Source organism: Syngnathus floridae, chromosome 5, assembly GCF_059516105.1.
Source record: "Syngnathus floridae isolate MCC-2025c chromosome 5, RoL_Sflo_1.0, whole genome shotgun sequence".
NCBI classification, from domain to species: Eukaryota; Metazoa; Chordata; class Actinopteri; order Syngnathiformes; family Syngnathidae; genus Syngnathus; species Syngnathus floridae.
In genome coordinates this window covers 13262998-13270698 of record NC_142417.1, presented here as the reverse complement: position 1 = coordinate 13270698, position 7701 = coordinate 13262998, and the positions used below count along the sequence as shown (strand labels likewise).

At 40.4% G+C, this 7701-nt stretch overlaps 1 long non-coding RNA gene across 1 annotated transcript in view; it reads left to right on the top strand.

Moving 5' to 3' along the window:
- The first annotated feature begins 3635 nt into the window (after window positions 1–3635).
- LOC148398256 (uncharacterized) overlaps window positions 3636–7701 on the top strand; it is a 111502-nt gene continuing 107436 nt past the window's right edge. Inside the window, exon 1 of the long non-coding RNA XR_015858682.1 lies at window positions 3636–3975. This is a non-coding gene — a long non-coding RNA (uncharacterized LOC148398256). The remainder of the gene's footprint in view (window positions 3976–7701) is intronic.

Genomic DNA, 7701 nt, shown 5'->3' with positions numbered 1-7701 from the left:
GAACAAAGGGACCTAGATGACTAGATGCATAAACTGAGAAATTGATAGAGAACGAGAAGACGATGGTGTGCGTAGGCTTTTTTACACATACATTTTACACATCCTTTATTCTGTGGTGATAAATAAATTATCCCTAATGAGGCCTTGTGTGTCGAGGAAAGCAGCATGTGACTAAACGAACCAATCATGAGAGATGTTGCGCACGGCAGCAACAACTCCTGATGTGTGCGCGTTATGTGTTACGGACACGTCGGAGACGTGCAATATGTGCCCGTTATGTGTTGCAGACGATGATGTAATGCTGCTGTTGTTGCCCACGTGTTTGGCAAAGTGTAAAGGCATAAATAGTTGGATTTGTCTGCTATATAGCCACCTGAAACGGCACATTGCAGCATAGACTACAAATTGTTTGTGCACCCTAATGAACAATGTCTATGACCTTGGGCTCAGTACAGCAAGGACCAAGACGGAGGTTTGTGTGTGTGTGTGTGTGTGTGTGTGTGTGTGTGTGTGCGTGCCTGACTATACTTAAGTAGTTGATGGCTGCATAAAGCGGACAAAGGACATCCAATTCATAAAACCAAAATAGTAATGAGACAGATGCTGGATGGGGCGATGAGGTAGACCAGATGACTTTGAAGAAGAGTGAAGTGTGCAGGAGGGTCTCAGGAGGGAAGAGGAATGAGGAGCCGCCACTGAGACATAAATGACAGGCACAAGTGAATGAAGTGAAATGAAGATGTACTTTCTAAGCCGTCTGTGCTGCTGCAGAAAAGTATCATAATATTTCAATTAGGCCAGTATACATTACACTGATTCTGTGGAACTATTCTATGCTTACTACTTTTGTCACAAGAAGAGAGTTTGGCACTTTGATATGGGAATGGGGATTAAGGGAGCTCATCGAGCTGTTTGAAGCAGCAAGCGGCGTCTCGAAACAAAATGTTTCCTCGGCTGCAAGATGAACCGGTCGCTAACAAATAGAGACATGTCTCGATGAGAGAAAATGACTCTCCAAACAAATCTGCTAACAAATATAGCTCTCCAAACTTTGCAGCAGGCAGGCGGGTGGAAGATGGAAGGAGCAGGGAAGTTACTGATTCATTCTTGGCGTCTGCTTGGAGAAACATGTCTAAAAGCTGAAAGTACGCCTGTGAGTGGAGGAGAGGATACAGATGGGGAATGCTGATTTCAATGAAAGATGACAGCTACAGTGACAAAGCCCTAACTGCAAATAGGGAGAATGGCTAATGAGCAGGAAGGAGAAGATGTGAAAATCTTGCTCTTCACACCTTGGGAGGCTTCCAGCATAGCCAAAAGATGCTAATCGCCGCGTGATGCAGATCTGTGATGACACCAACACCCTCTGGCCTACGGTGCCCTTCTCTTACATTCTCATGACACAAATGTCTTTTCTTTTATTTATATTTGACATCCACTGACACTGCAGCAGTTTTGCCAACCAAATCCAACTGACAAGTCACACTAGTGTGAGTCGATTGTGATATCTGTGGGAAAATGATGATTCAACAGGGACTAAGTAGCTGCAAAGGAAGTGGTGTGAGGGTGGGAGATAGCTAAAAGGGGAGGGTCTTCAGACAAAACAAGCCCTTGGTGCCTGGGTATGTGGTGACTGGCAGAAAGTGGGCCACCAAGGAGCATGGGAGGGTCAAACAGCTGCTAGCTCTAAGAAACTTCAATGTGCCTTTTTAAATAGATACGACTCATCTAAAGGAAACAAATGCCAATGCTTTTCAGCCTTGTGGCTAAGACTGCTGTCGCCTCATCTGGGTGGAGGCTCAGTGTCATGACATTAAGTCATCAATGAGGAGGATAATTAATGAGACTGAATGAAGTATTTAAGTGGACATCTAGCAAATTACTTAAATTACTGACTTGACTCCTGGTCCCAGCTAGTCTTGTCAAAATATGCTCAAGCCACGTACTCAAACCCTCCTGATGGTGTTTATATGTCAACAAGTACTTTTTACACACATCCAGGATACTCTCATGCGAGAGCTAAAAAGGCAATTATCTCTGCCAGAAGTGAGCAGGAATTGGTGTGTGTTGGTACGCTTAGTGTTTATTAATTGGCAATCCAAACTATATAACCACAAATACAGTATGTGGAGGGGTAGCTTAGAAGATCCCATACATTTAAATATCAATAAAGAAAACGAGTATCACTTTTTAGCTATTCGAATCCATTTCCCCTGACAGATAATCAAGCATGGTGGTGCCATCACAACATTATCCAGTTTTAACTAATTAATGATCCGCGAAATCATTTGATAAAATCACAATGAGCCTCTGTTCATAACAAAGACGAGAATGAGAAGGGATCTGCACAAAAATGAGAAAGCAGCAAACGATGGGTTAGACAATGGTGTGCCTTGCCTTACCACAGGACTTGTACAATAAAATGATCTTGAGAAAAGCCAAAGAAATGCCTGAAGGGTTCAAGGTAAACAGCAAAATAATCAACAGTCTTCACAAAGCAGATGGCTTGTGTATTATGCTGAATCCCTGCAGTGACTTGTTGATAATGATTGTATCGTTAAGTGAAAGGCTTAGACTCAATGTGCATGCAAAAAAAAAAAACCAGACCAAATGCATGAGGATATCAAAATTTGGAACCATTTTGTAATCTTAAGGATGACCACAAAATGTGGAACTAGCTATGAGCATTGATATTTCGGACGGCTGCGATAAAAAGGAAATCTATAGAAAAAACATCAACTCAGATTTACTGGACATCACATCAGAAAAGGGAAATTGGAGGACTTTTGTCTCATATGAACAATAGAAAGAAAGAAGACATGGTCAAAGCAAAACAATTTTCAAACCAATTTCAATTGTGCAAGAACGCTCAGAAGCACTGCTAGAGATTGAGAAAATAGATAGATAGATAGATAGATAGATAGACAGACAGACAGACAGACAGACAGACAGATAGATAGATAGATAGATAGATAGATAGATAGATAGATAGATAGATAGATAGATAGATAGATAGATAGATAGATAGATAGATAGATAGATAGATAGATAGATAAGAAATGAAGTTTCTGTTTCTATTTCTATGTTGAGTGAGCATGTTGAAACATGTCTCTATTTCTGTGCAAGTGACCTCCTTGTTGTACAGTGTAAAAACATATCCTGAGGAGAATTCACTCATTTTTAAATGTCAACTTTGTTGATCACGCAACACAAGGCACACCTTTCCTCTTGCTGATTGTTACAAAACATTACGTATTTAATCTTTAGTTGCCCCCCCCCCCCCCACACACACACACAAAGAAAATCTGAAAACAAGCTCTACTTGTTGAACATGATTGCTTGATTGAACAGAACAATGTTAGGAAAATTGGCCCGTGGTGAAATGGAGGCAGCAGCATCCGCAGTAGCCAAGGAGAGTCGGGCCGAAGGAGAGGAGAGAAAAGGGGAGGGAGTCAGTGAACTAGTATACATTTTTCATTAGGTTTCCAGGCACTAAGCCACATCAAAGCCTCTCAGAGATAAAGGGGAGGGAGGAAGGCAGAGAGTAGACACAGAATGTTCTAATTAACTTCACAGTCACTTCAGCCGCTCCTCCCCCCTTTTTACAGACTGTTGTTCTTGGTGTATATGTGCATATAGCGCTCAGCACTGTCTGCCCTGTAAATTCACTATGACACCAATCCACGACGCTTGTAGAGAGGTGATCGAACGGTTCAGGCATGATGGAGGGCTGGCCTGTTATGAAACGATTATCCATGCTGAAGTCTTGTATTGATTGTGCCACGCCTATATGGTAGCAGGAAGAGGCAAAGTCCAGCCCCTTCCACCCCCTGATGTCTCATGATGCCTTCCAGTCACATGGGAAGCACAGGCTTCTCCACCAACAGCATGCAAGTTGAAATCTGTGGTTTTGTAAAACAGGCTCATTCCGCCAATGTGACAGTATAACTACCCCCCACTTTCTGCACCCGCTTGGTGAGTCAACAGGAACTTCATAAGACTCTTTTCATTGGGCAGATTGTGACTTTTAGATGAGACATGTAACAATTAGCCTCATGTAGAATCCACTATGAGATGGAGAAAGCTTCCTTTACAAAAGTGCATTTAACTGTTTGAATAACTGATTGGGCAACGAGACTGATATATTCAAGAATACCATTCCTTAGTACATATAATTCATACAACATTATCTTGCTGAAAACAATTTAATTTTGAAAGGATAAACAGATTAATTAATTTGTCTTAAGCTTGGATTTGAAAAAATGTGCTATATTCTATGAAACATCTATATAAATGCAAACGTCATCTGTTGAGCAAGTGTCTTGCTGATAGAATGTGATGTGTTGCTCATGTTTTTGCTGTTTACCATTTAATAGAAACAGAAATGCAAACAAGTCCTGTGGGCAAATGGTGGATGAGTGGTTAGCAAAACTAATGCGAGCTCACAGGAGATGACAATGTGAGGATAAGTAGTTTGTCTTCTCTAGTGGGTGATCACCCACAGCTCTGCAAACATTAATTGGTCTTGTGACCTTGGGCACGGTGAGGAAAACATTTTGCACTTGTATAGTGATTGCTAATTATTTTTTTTTCATTACCTTACAACAAGACTTGGATGATAATTAATTTGGGTTGTCAATCCTGTTGATCCTTATTAAAGGGATTCATCTATAACCAGCTTGTAAACAGCGCCTGCATCCAGGGAGCAGATAATCAGATTTACTCTTCTTTTATATTTAATAAGTGAAATTTTATTATGCTTTGCTAAATTTCAAAAGCAGGGCAACATCCTTATGGTTTTGAATGGTGACAAATGTATATAAAAGATAAAGAATCACAAGTTGTAAGAGCACCTAAATAAAATCCCCCCTGCATTCACAGTTGAGCTGCCCTTAAGCGAGGTACCCACTTGCCTAAATTGCTTTTCAGGCGCTGGGAAGGGAAGCTACCCATTGCTCATTTGGGTCTCTAATGTGTGTACATGTGTTACCTCAATTAAATGTTTAGTAGTGACTTCACAAGCTAATTGTTTACATTTAAATCCTCTCACTGGATTCTAACTAAACAAAATGAGATGTCCACATCGTTTTTTTTTTGTTTTGTTTTTTACAGACATCAAAAAATGGAAAATTCAGATCAGTATAGAAGGATGTAAACTTTTTTTGTGTGTGTGATGGGTATTGTGGTACAGCAACATTGAATGCCAGCCATCTATTACAGAACAATGCAGCCTTTGACGAGTCTTCTGTACATTCAAGCTTGTGCCATCCAGATCGCTCTCATGTGAGCCCATTAGCTCATTGTTGCTGTCAACAGCAGGCTGATGAATACAGAACTGACCGGCTTTGGCCTTCTATCCAGTGCATGGGCTTGTGCTTTTTTGAAAAAATCTGACAAATGTGTCTTTTCCTGTGTGAAAAAAAAAATACAGTTGCTGATTTCAGAGTGTCTTCTCTCTGCGTGATCCCCGTAAATCAAAAGCAGCCCAATTGTGGACGAGAAACAATCATGCATCAGGAAGAGGAATAATGAGACAAATGTGACTTGCTGCGAGTGAGTTATAAAGATACATTTCCAATACTAAAAATAAGTTGCAATATTTGAAGACAGTCATTAGGTCACTCATCGTTTGACACTGAGGACTCTAATTTTATGACTGGTGTAAACCCGGCACACCGTGAGACCAGGGAGGCATTCCAGAAAGCAGGTTTGTGATGTTGAAGTACGTTAAGCCTTAAATCAGGAAATCTTCGAGTTTCTAGGTAAATGAAACTCTGAGTCACTCAATCTGGCCACTGGCTCTGTGAAGCGAATCTGTTCCCTATGAGGTTTTCTGTAAGAAACCCCGTTTAGCCTGCCTCTTTCCTTCTGCAGAGGGTAAGATATGGCTTACCCATTTGACATCGACATTGAGGCACAATTAATTTGCACTGCCTTGTGTGGGCAGAGGCTCTTCAGACCCCTGTATCGGTATGTGCTTTCATTACCAGGGGAGTTTTGTTGGAGCGATATCATTTCACGTTCGAATACATCATTTATATCAAGACTTATGTAACACAGTATACGCTGTCATTGCTGCAAGTTTTGTGCACCGGGAAACATTTTTTCGCAAGTTGTAGCTTTTTCTTTTCCTCTGATACAGACATTTATTTCTCCATAAAAAAGCATCTGATGAATTTGTTCTCCCAGGGATGCCTTCAGCGATGGGCCGCCCAGAGTTTGGCTCAAGGCCAGCTCCTCCACGGTCAGAGACCCCCCTCCCCACCATTTACAGAATCCCACCCTTTTTCCGTTGCCTGAATACAACACAAATTTGACCAAAAATCAAATATGAAAATATATGAAGGGCACAAATATTGCCAGGTAAAACGTGCCACATCTGTATTCATTAGTTTCATTTTTACCTGCTGCCAATTTCGTTTTACCTCTGTGGGATTGCAGCTTATATATGAAAGAAAATATAATTCAAAACAAGTTTCCAGCAGGTGTATTACAATTTGCGTTTGAATCTTAAATAAATGGATAAGTGCATACTGACTAAAGAGTTCACTCCATTGGCGCTTCTTTTTTTTTGCTGTCGCAGCAGTGTTACACTTCCTTTTTGAGAACGGACTTGTAATCATCATTCAAGATCATTAAAATCTTCGATTCAATGGGCGTGAAGTTTGCACAACTATTTAACTTCTCCATGGTTACCATAATGAATCATGATATCAGTTCTCCATTGATTGTACTGGCCATGCATGTGCTTAACTCAAAGTTAACCAACTCAGAGTTGATTTGTCTAATTCAGTGGTTCTTAACCTGGGTTCGATCGAACCCTAGGGGTTTGGTGAGTCGGTCTCAGGGGTTCGACAGAGCCCCCACTGAGGAGGTCCGAACAAACCTGTTTTATCGTGTAGCTTCTGATTTGCCAGTATGTAATTTGTTGCGAGTTCATGCATTGTGTTGGTTTTGTTCTTTGAACAAGGTGATGTTCATGCATAGCTCATTTTGTGCATTAGTAAAAAGCATCTATGTCTTGAATTTAAAAAAAATAATTTTTCACTAACGAGGGGTTCGGTGAAGGCGCATATGAAACTAGTGGGGTTTGGTACCTCCAACAAGGTTAAGAACCACTGATCTAATTCATATCAGTGGCTCTGGAACCAGATATTCAGAATTTCCCATCTCAGGGTAAGACAAGCCAGAATTCACAATAAGACTCGGTTTGCTCAACCATCTACTTGGAATACACCCCAGATAATGGTAAATTTGTAGACAAGCACGGGCCAAGGATGAGCTAGTGGGAGGGCGGAGCTGGTGTGGAAGTGTTCACAACTGATTTCAATCATGGCCAATAAAAGCAGCTCCTTTCCTTCCTTTCAAATTCTGCATGCTAGTCACGTTCTAGCAGCGGAAGCATATCTCTGCCATGGAGTGACCACTATTAGCCCCGGATACTGGGATGATCTACAAATGAATAAATAAATAAATGACAATCTACATATCAATAATGAACGAATAAATAAATAAATAAATAAATAAATAAATAAATAAATAAATAAATAAATAAATAAATAAATAAATAAATAAATAATGCATTCAATGTCCCAATCCTAACCCTCAGACTACCAAAAACAAATATCTTGAGTGTTTTTCACTACTTCGACAATAAAGATGATTCTGGTCTGGAAGTTTAATTGGTATTCTTGTAATTAT